Source organism: Aythya marila, assembly GCF_965140915.1.
Source record: "Aythya marila genome assembly, chromosome: 4".
Lineage (NCBI taxonomy): Eukaryota > Metazoa > Chordata > Aves > Anseriformes > Anatidae > Aythya > Aythya marila.
In genome coordinates, this window is record NC_139045.1 from 45,170,063 (window position 1) to 45,181,186 (window position 11,124).

The following is an 11,124-nucleotide window of genomic DNA, read 5'->3' on the forward strand; positions in this document are numbered from 1 at the left end:
CTTCTGCTTGCTTAAACAGTGATGTGAACTGAACAGATATTTCTGTAATTTCCCTTCTAACAAAATGGACAGGTGAACCATTTTCTCAAGTTTCTCTTTCTGGCTTTGGATTTTGCATTCACTTAGACACAGTGAATTGAAACCTGTCTCTGTCTGGAAAAGTAGTTATGCCGCTATGCTGGTATCTAAAAGTGCTACTGGTTCTTCCAGATGTGCTACAAAAATCGTGGTGCTTCTCTCACCGTTCAAAGAACAGCTGTAGGCACCCAGGATTATGAGAGGAGACCTGGAGACAGTATTCTCAACAGAGCAAGGAACTCAGACATGCTGCTGTTATACATGTAAGTATTTGCCCTTGGGTTAAAGAGCTGGCTGCTGTCCTCAGTGCCAGCATCTCTGCTGGACACCAGTTTCTCCCTAGCACTGCATTAGTGCACAACTTCAAGATGTGAATTCAGGTCAAGGAGCCACAGGCCCAAAAGGTAGATGCATTGATGCACAGTTCCTAGGTATTTAGGTTTCTTTACTGAACCAACACTATCAAAAGAAGATGCATAGTAAAGACGGTTTTCAGTGAAGTGATCTGGGGCAACCTGTAAGTGGCTATTTAAGGCAGTTTTTCTGTTGGTGCAGTAGTCCTCAGTGAAGGTTTTGTTGTATAGCATTTTGTCCATCTGTTCTGTGATTTTTGTGATAGGAAAGAAGCTAAAATTACATTGGAGTTTGTTCATATTCCTTCCTGTTGGCTTTTCTAGGAATTCTATGGATTGGCATGTCTTCTTTTTTTACAGGTCACATTGGAAGAGTTGTTTGACTTATTTTTTTTCCTCCCCCCTCATGTCTTTTCCCAACCCTTTTAGTGCCAACTCAAACCTAAGGCTTTGCTATAAGCGTTTGCTGGGCAATCATGCAGATTAAAGGTGATGCTTGTATTTGACTTGTTGCTGCTGGCAGTATGTTAAGTCTTTTAACTTTCTCAGAACAAAACACTGAGCTTCTCCCCTCGATTCCAGCAGCATTCTGTGTTAATGAGAGCATTTCAACAGTAAGCCATGTAACCAAGTGGATTAGGAGGTTATCTTTGAGATATGTTAGTTAAAATATATGGACAAACAATAGAAGCCTTAAAGGAAAAAGGTGTATTTTGAGCTGTGCAGATGTGAAACTGCTGCAGTTCTGAACAAAAGTTAGTATTATATATATAGAAGACTAAAAACATAGCACTGTTTTTTCTGTGGTCTAGTTAAATATTCTTTCAAGTTTAAATTCTTCAAATGGTTTTTTATTTAGGGAAACTGGCTTGAAAAAAAAAAAAGGAAAGGAATGCTGGTGCTCTAAGTTTTTTTGTAAACTTGACTTACTGAATTGTGCTGTGCAGTCATCAATGTGGTTCAGATTACATAACTTTGCTGCTGTCAGTTTGCCCTTGTTTTCTTCAGGATACTTTTTGACTAATTTTTCATGAATTCTATTTGATAAGACTTTCAAGTACTTTGCTTTATTGCAAGATGTAAGTAAAAATAAGTGTTCATTTCCTGTAAACCTTATAGAGAAAAAACTGAAAGCGGTTTTCTTCACTTTAACATACCTGAACAGTTATCACATTAATATTGACAATTGTCATAATACTGTTTAAGTTACTATTCTAAATACAGTGAAAGCACCTTTACAAACAGTGAGGGTCAGCTGTGTTTAGTGAGATACTTGAGTTCTGTGGCACTATCTTCATGTAGCATACTGCATGCAAATTAAAGAGCTCTAAAAAACCATTCTACTGGGCAGCTTGTGTGCTGTGGGTATTTCTGTTCTACTTTCCTAGGTAACCATTTCTATATTAAATATATTTTGAGCTATGTACAATGCCAGAAGTTGCTGTGTTACCTTGGAGAGAGGTCTTACCGTGTTACACACAAAGGTAATCGCATGTGAAATGAAGAGAAGACTTGCACAGAACACTGTTTCTGAAGTGCAAAGGACCTTAATTTTATCCTTAAGTTCCTCAGAGGCAATGATAACAGGGTGTGATGGAACAGTATAGAACCATCTCCTTTTTTTGACCCAGAGGTGGATTAATGCTTTAGTTTATTGCTTGAGATTGACATGTTATTTTGGGCACATGGTACTTTGTTTTGGGAAGCAAAATACTGGGCATGGAAGGAATCCATGCCAAGACGTTACTTAGAAATTGTGATGTAAAGAATCACAGAATCATCTGGGTTGGAAGAGACCTCCAAGATCACCGAGTCCAACCTCTGACCCAACACTAACAAGTCCTCCACTAAGCCATATCACTGAGCTCTACATCTAAACGTCTTCTAAAGACCTCCAGGGATGGTGACTCCACCACTTCCCTGGGCAGCCTGTTCCAATGCCTCACAACCCTTTTGGGAAATAAGTTCTTCCTAATATCCACCCTAAACTTCCCCTGGCACAACTTCAGCCCATTTCCCCTCGTCCTGTCACCAGGCACGTGGGAGAACAGACCAATCCCCACCTTGACACAGCCTCCTTTAAGGTACTTTTGTTGTGCCCCAGGTGCAGGACCCGGCACTTGGCCTTGTTGAACTTCATACAGTTGGCCTCAGCCTATCCAGATCCTCCTGCAGAGCCTTCCTGCCCTTGAGCAGCTCGACACATGCACCTGGTGTCATCTGCAAAGAAGAAACACACTGTGTTTCATGAGCATCTTCCAAGTCATAGCCACATATTTTATCTTCCCTCATCTGTCTGACAGAAAGGAGAAGTAAATTGAAGTATGTCCCACATTGCAGCTTGGATGGGAGAGGAAGACAGACAGCTGGGTAGTTTGTATCAGACTTCGTGGGGGGCTCAATTCATTCTCTAGGCACTAGCTGTAGATTTGTCATAATTTGCTAGATTAAGAGAGTATTCAGAACAGATATTTTCTTCCAGTATAGGTACTTATTGTGATCACACAATTTGTGTGTTTTTATTATTATTTTTTTTTTTTTAGTGAGATAAATAGTTTGGGATCCATCCTTATATTTTTCTAGCTTAGGCAGGATTTTCATTTCATGAGTGTCCCTTATTTTTTTTTTCTGTCTTGATGTTTCTATGGCATCCTTTGCAATATGGCAGAGTGAAATGAAAAGAGAAGTATGCTGAGGCACTGAAGAGGGGGGAGGATTAGAAGCGTGAACAGTGTATCAATTAGTGGAATGAGAATGCCTGGAGAACACGGTCTCTTTTGCATCTCAGCTATTATTTCAATTTTGAGATGAAATTATGCTGGCTTGGAATTAGACTAATTTCATATCAACGTTTTGCACCTTTAGGGAATTTATGGACCTGTCTAGCTCGGCAGGTTTGTACATCATCTCCGCTTAGCTGTTGTTTCATTCCAGAATCAATATTAAAATCTGGTGCTTCAAAATGTTGCTCTGCCAAATGTGCATAATGCTGTATGAGAGAGGCAGCTGAGTACATCGTGGAATTAACAATGTTGAGGCCCTCATTCTCTATCTGTTGCTTGTCTCTGCAATCTCCAATTGAGAGTGGCATTAAATTGCCGTTGTGTCCATTTCACTCTGTAGTGCTAATGAGCAGAGACCTTGGATAGTGTTTGGAGCTGAGAAAGGAGGAGTAAATAGGGTCTTCCAGGTTCTTCTTCTGCTCCTCTGTTTCTGTGCTGGCCAGTGTGATGTGAAATAAGAGCCTGAGCTGCTTCTGCTGGGACGAGGCATCCAGAGCTCCCTTTGGTCAGAATGCCTGGGACAGAAATCACGTGCAGAAAGTGGGTATGGTGAAGAGGATTCTTACATACTTTGAGAAGGAGCATGTCTTATAAGGTGCGCTGGGTGGTTGACACAGCTGTCTGGCTGTGGATGAATTTCCAAATTCTCAAATGAGAGTTTGTATGCTATAATTCATTTTAACTTGCAGGCGATTCTAGAATCCTCACTGCTGGTTTCTGTCTTGATAGTCTGTACCTCTCCCTAGCTTACGTGAAGTCTTCTTGACCTATTGTATTGGTCGGGGCCGAGATGAAATAAAACATTAGCAAATGCTTGTTTGTTACCATCATTGTACTCCCAAATCTGAACAAGAACACCTTTGAAACTGTAGCAACTGTATTTGGGAGAAATACCTGGGGGAACCAAATGTATGGAAGATAGTCAACCAATTGCATTGAAATAAACAGATCATGTGCTACTAGCTCTTACATTGTATAATCACAGTTTGAGTTGGAGCACTGGGAGCAGAGGCTTGTTCGTGTGCAAGACTTGGGGAGTTGGGAGTGGAAAACATCACCTGGTGAGTGTGAGAAAAATAAGTTACGAGTATGGGTTGCACAAGCTGTTATCTAAAATGTGACTTGAAGAAGAGAAACAGCTCCCAGGCAGGTAATCTGACAAAAAAGAGTTTCTTAAGAAAAGGCATTGTTTGGAAAGCTCTGGAAGTTTTTCAGGAGCCAGTCAGCTTTCAAGAAAAGAGGAAGTTTAGCTGTCAACACAGCACTGATATCGATGTGATTGACCAAGTCTAGACATTCATTCTTCTCCCATTTCCATAGGTCTTGAGCAACTTTGAATACGGCGGTGTTCAGCTTCTTGGTCCAACTTTTACAGATCCTACATTTGGGAACATACTATTGCCATGGTAACACAACCGAGGCTTTTTGCTGTCAGTCAGGCTTGAGATAGAAAACTATATTCTTTCAAAATGTATACTTGTAGCGCAACTTATTAATATCAATATTTATACAGCAGATAATATCTTCAGACAGCCTGGACACCATCTGTCAGAGTCTGATTTAATTTTTGGGTTGCAGTGCAGTGAACTGTGTAGAAACATTCACAAGTCAGCTATAAGCATGTCACGGTTTTCAGGTGAAGTTTTGGTATGTTGAAGATGGTGGATGTGTATCCATATTGTGTAAATGAGGCAAGTGCTCATTTGGGGAAGGGGTTGATTTTTTTGTTTGTTTGCTTTCTGAGACAAGTTCAGATTCTGTTTAGTGCTCTCTTGAACTGGAATCGTTTATAATTGAATTCTTGGTGTGTGCCTTATGTATCTCTGCAGGGAAAATCGAGCGTGAAATGATGCACTTCGGAAGAATTATTGAATACAGGAAACGGCAATTGAAAACTAAATTATACCTGAGCAGTTTTTTGTTTTCACCTTCATATGGCAGTTTAAAATGATAATGGCTTTCTGTAGAAGGTATTCGGTTTATGGCACCTTTAGCACCTTCTGCAATGCTTTTCATCATTAGGATAATAAAACATCCAGGATAAGTTTATTTAAAATTATGTTAGCTAATTTTAGTGTGTATTCATCTGCTAGAGTTTTACAGGGCACGTATCTCTTGCCAGTAGACAGAAGAGTGCTTGTCACAAAATGGCAGTGCTCTGGTGTGCTGAAGTACTTCTCTTGGTATCTCTGTAGTTAAATAACTGCTAAATAGTTAAATAACTGTTCTAACTGAAACCAGGACAATAACTTTCACTAAAAATGCAGCAGTTGAGTTTACAGATGAGATGGAGTTTTCGTGCCTGTTAGGAAGCTCCTGTTTCTCTAGCACTTGAAGTTGTGATCAGGGCAGCTGTTCTGGAAAGCAGGTACCTATAGACTCCAGCCTTAAAACATGTTTAAATTGTTTCACTCACATTATCTGTACTCTTTCAACCCATTGCAGTGGTGAATGAAGTACTTGCCAGAACAATCTTTTCATCTGTTTCACTGCCCAGTGAAGTACACATGCATCCATCTGAAGATACTTATGGGCTTGGGGTCAGAACTTCTTTTTCCTAATTGTGCTGAGTGTGAATACTTGAGTTGATCTAATTTGTATGTTCCTGTGCATGCATACACGTGCATATTTCTCCTGTGTTAGTGTCTGTCCTCTTGCTGCATATTGTAATATGCAGACGTGATGTAGGTTTGCTTTATGCTATATAGGACACTGATTTAGAAATATACAGGTAGTGAAAAGATATTTTGATTTGACAGTTTCTCTTAAAAGTACTCTTCTTCTTTACACTCTCTCTCTCTCTCTCTCTCTCTCTCTCTCTCTCTCTCTCTCTATATATATATATATATATATATATATATATATATATATATATATATATATATATATATATATATATATATATATATATATATATATATTCAGCTTTTAAAATAATACATTTCCAGAAAATAACAGTGAACTTGGCCAACAGCCGAGGCCTTCCCTGCCATATTCTTGCCTGTTGTAAGCTACCAGTTTTTGTCTCTTGGTTGCGCTTGATAACTGCAGAAACTCTGCATCAGTCAGGCCATAAGATATTACTGTTTATACTGTGCTTTTCAATAGTAGTTGACCAGAAAGTGAATGTGATGCCAGTCATATCAATTTAACCATCTCAGATGCTTTATATTTATCCATCTATATAGCAAAATGAAAAATTCTGAGATTAAATGTATCCTTCCTTGTGGTATAATGGAGAAGAAGTGGTAGTAGTGGCAAAGGGTGAGCAGAGTGCTAGGAGTGTGTGCTGCTTCTTTAACTCTTTAAGAGCTTCTCTTAGCTGCTAGTGTAATGATCATGCAGAAAAGAAGAGAGTTTTAAAGGCATTTTGATTATGATAAGCATAAAATCCATGATCATTTGTTCCTTTCCCCGAGATAGAGTCCAGGTCAGTCCTCATCAGTAATTATGCTACAGAAGGAGATTGAATGAAATCAATGAAAGAATTTGAAATACATTTTATTAAAAATAAGTGAGAACTTCTATGCAGTGGAGTTGTACTGCATATCACTGAGCTGTGGGGAAAAAAAAGTTTATATCTTGAGTTCTTAAACATGAGAAACAGCTTTGGAACAAAGGAACTCTTGGATTTGATGTACAGAGAACATGTCCCTTGGAAGGACAACAGTGAGTTTGGGTTCCAGCTCCTGTAGATATTATATTACACTTTTTCAGTGTTCAGCCTGATTGTGTTACATTTACATCAGGATGGATAATAAAATATAACAATAATAATTGAAACAGATCTTGAGAAACCACCAAGTGCTAGATTCAGCACTGAGTAGGATGCAAGAATTTGTTCCAGAGATGGATTTTGTCAGTTTCTGCCTTAAAATATTAAGACTGTTGGTCACTAGGATTTTATTTTAGTTGCTTTTAATTGAATGTGATCCACTTGGCCAGAGAGAATGGTGATTTGACCTGTGTAAGGCAGATGGAGGGGAGCAGGGTGTACAGCAGCTCCCGGGCCACCACTGCTTGCAACCCAGTGCACTAAGCCCTTGCCAAATCCAAATTACTTCAATATACCAGACTGCAAACTGCAGCAATTCAGGAGTTGCTACATTCAGCCATCCATGCAGCAGACACAGCAGGCTCTGGAAGGAATGGCATAAACTGCCTGAGCAATTCCAGTTTTATTTCAGGCTTCATGTGGATTAGCAGTGAATCACCAAGAGCTTCCACTGCAGGCAGAGTAGTAGCTGCTGGTCCCCTGGTAGCACCATTTTGGAAGATTAATATAAAAATCTGTTATTAGCAAGCTTTCCTCCATCTGTTAAAAGTGGTGCTTAGGTCTTTGAGCATCTCGTTTACATACATATTTTTTATTTTATTATTATTATTATTTTTATAGCATCATCATCTATAGCATCATCAAACAAGGAACTGGAAACGCAGGTGGAGCAGAATCTCCATTCTACGTTGTCATTTTGTGTTGATGGCTCTCCTTTTATTTGTCTAAATACAGAAGTGAGTGTAAGCAATTCCTTACATAATTGTTCTCCAAACCTCTGAGCTCCTAGGATGATGACAATAGGTCAGAGGTACAGTCTTGTGTTCATCTTCTGGGCTACAGGTTCCATGTACTTATTTTGGAATTTATGTTTAAAGTAAAACAAGGAAGTTTTGTTTTAAAAAAGACCAGATCTCCTGAACACTTTAGAAGCAGAAAGGGGGTATAAGAGCTTAGCTGAAATGACTTTAATTGGCTCATGGTGACCTTTGTAGCTATCTTCCAGTTGTAAACGTTTGCTTCAGTCAAGGTTATATTATATTTATCTCATACCCTTTTCTGCTCTTGCCTGTTACGGGAAGCATTTGTCTGCTCATTGTAATCAGGGCAGCTGTTCTGGAAAGCAGGTGCCTATAGACTCCAGCCTTAAAACATGTTTAAATTGTTTCACTCACATTTTCTGCACTCTTTCAACCCATTTCAGTGTTTAGCTGTGGGCCAATTCCAGACTGAAATGCTTTTTATGGGAACTTTGTATATTTTAGCCAAACCAGTAAGTCATCTCAGCAGGACACAGCAAACAGCTAGCTGGAATCACTACAGAGGAGCATGGAGCGAAATGCTGGGATAGCTGTGCAGCACGAGAAAGCAGCATCTCCTTATCACAAAAAACAGTATCTGCAAAAATGCTATTTTCCATTAAATCTGCTGTTCCAAGGACAAATACCCTAATTACGTTCTGAAACCTCTGTCACCTCTGCAAAAGCTTAGGCTTTTTGTTTCTTTCTTCACCCTCCACCCAGCCCATGTCTCTTAATTGTGCCAGAAGCTCCCACCCCCTTCCCTTAATGCACTGCTACGTGGGTAGTGAATGCTTTTTCCAGAGGTGTTTGCCATTCTACTGATGCATACAATTATTGCCTTCCACTGAACCTCTTCCTGAATATGTTCTGAACATTTTAGATAATACAGTTAAAATATCTGGATGAAGGAAAAAATCCCTGTTGTTTCAGATTAGTAATAAACTCATACATATATGTAAACACACACACAAATATTTGTATATAATTGCAGCAGCAAAGCGTTTCTCTAAATAAGTGTTGAAATGTTTTCACAAGAAATGTGTGTGTGCACATACACACGTATGCAAGAAGCTAATGCATAGGCTTTATTCACAGAGCTAACTTCGTTATAGTATTTTGCATAACAATAGTGTCTGTCTGGAGTCTTAAGAAGACTAAGCACAAAAGAAGCGCCAGGGGAGGTTCAGGTTGGAAATTGGAAATTAAGAGAAATTGCTTCTCAGAGTGGCTAGGCATTTGGATGGGTTGCCCAGGGATGTGGTGGAGTCACCGTCCCTGGGGGTGTTCAAGGAAAGGTTGGACCTGGCTCTTAGGGACAGAGTGGTGGTAGGGGGATGGTTGGGCCAGAATATTGGAGGTCTTTTCCAACCTTGATGATTCTGTGGTTCTGATGATTCTAAGCACTTTTTCAGGGCATTGTGCGGTGATACTCCATAGACTCCGGAAGGGAGAAAACCCTCCTTGGGTTGTTATTGCTCTGCAGTAGAGGCAGTGGTAGTTCTTGTGCAACTGTGATGCTTAGATGGCAGCTGAAAAGAAGGTCTTTATGGCCTTGAGAGAACAGATGTGATACGGTGTGGGGAGAAGAAGGATGGGGGTATTGAGACAAAGGGACAGAAAATTTTGGTGTACATGTTTACTAATATATGTGTATGCAGGAATAATGCACAGATCAAGGCGAAAACATCCACTTGTAAAAAAGTGAAAGTGAAACACTTTTAGGAGTTCATTGGTTACCTCCTCTGTTAGAGTATTGCCTGCGGAAGGCCCTTGGGCTGTCCTTTAGAGAGGCATCTGTTGCCTAGGCTGAACAGGGTAGCATCTGAGTTAGGTTCTGGGTTGTGTGGAGTTGTGCGTGGCTCTGGTACTTGGTACCACTGGTGTTCAGATAGCTGGCAGAGGCTGCACTGAGTTTCTTGGAGCTGTACTTGGCGATACCCTCAATGAAATGGTTTGCACTTCACAGAAGATAGCTGTTCCAACAAGGTAGAAATTCTCAGTGGTAGTTCTGTGACTGGCACTCTCAGTTTCATGGCAGTCTGGTCCAGCACAGTAGTCTCACCAGTGTACTTTGCATTGTTCAATGTCAGAAGAGAGGAGGTGTCCTGCAGTTTGGCGTGCACAGAAGAAAGGTGGTCAGCATCACTTTTGGACGCGAGGAGGTCTGGAGTCATTGCTGACTCTGCTGGTTCTGTGAGCTCAGGCTGAGGTGTGGGGTCTTGAAGGAGCATCAAGTGGTAGGCTGGGGGTGTGAGGCACCACGGCAGGAGGCATGACATGCTGTGGATGGGGAGATCGGTAGCTGTCCTTTGGGTCCTGAGGGACTCTGTCCTGAGCGTTGTGTTGCTTCCTCCCACAGGTGGTAGCTGTGTTGGGAGCCACAAAGATCTGGCTTGTGATTTCTTTCTTTCCTTGAGCACCAAACTGAAACGAATTCCAAATATTTGCATTTTTTTGCAGGGTGATGGACATTTCTCCTGGCATGTATAGCAGCTAACGCAAACAAAAGAGTCTATCTGCCCTGAGAAAATGATTCTCGTTATTACTGCCTCCCGCACTGCCTCGCTCCCTCCCTGATGCTGCAGCTGTCGGAGCTGCTGCCGGTGGTGAGTGCTTGAGCTGTCCAGCTCCTGCTTCTCCAGGAGGTGCCACGGCCGTGGCTGCAGATGAGACTTCTCTCTCTTCTCCCTCGCGCGGTCCCCCCCCGCGAGACCTTGGTGTTTGACGTCATGTGTGCTCCTTCCAGTTGCCATGGCAGCCCCATTCCCCAGGCCCCCTGCCTGTCTCCTCTGCTAGGTTGCACAATGGTACAGCCAGCATCACGCCGCACAATGGTTTCCAGGCAGTGAAAGAGCGTGATTCAGCAAGCCACTCTTCCCCCCCCTCTTTATTTCATTATTATTGGACATTTTGCCTCCCCTTTTTCCATCCTCTTTACCCTCTCCCCTAGGCTTTGCTTGATTTCTTTAGAGGAAAGCATTGTATTGCCTCAAATCCAGCTGCCCATCTTTTTATTATTTTTACTTTTATAAAAAGCCCATTTGTTTCCTCAGCGCTGTTTGGGATGTGACTGAAAAATACCACCTCGAGTCACGGTCTGGGGGAGAGGTTGCTGGACGAGGAGACCAGTTGGCGAGCGCGGAATGGTAGGTGGTTGCTGCTTATATTCTGTGATTAACCTGCTTTCGCAAGATGGGGTGATGAATGTTGATTGCTGCTTTAAAAAATGGGGGAGAGGGACGCTGGCTAATGAAGTCAACTGCTAACCGAAGCAAGAAGGCTGCCGCCGGAGGGTCTGTGGCTGGAGAGCTGTCCTCCTCCTGTGCTCGGGT

At 41.4% G+C, this 11,124-nt stretch overlaps 1 long non-coding RNA gene across 1 annotated transcript; it reads left to right on the top strand.

Annotated features, from left to right (window-relative positions):
* Positions 1 to 209: 209 nt before the first annotated feature.
* Positions 210 to 10,924, top strand: LOC309877999. The gene is made up of 3 exons (XR_014317465.1): positions 210 to 341; positions 10,253 to 10,398; positions 10,846 to 10,924. It is a non-coding gene; the product is annotated as an uncharacterized lncRNA (long non-coding RNA).
* Positions 10,925 to 11,124: the final 200 nt, after the last annotated feature.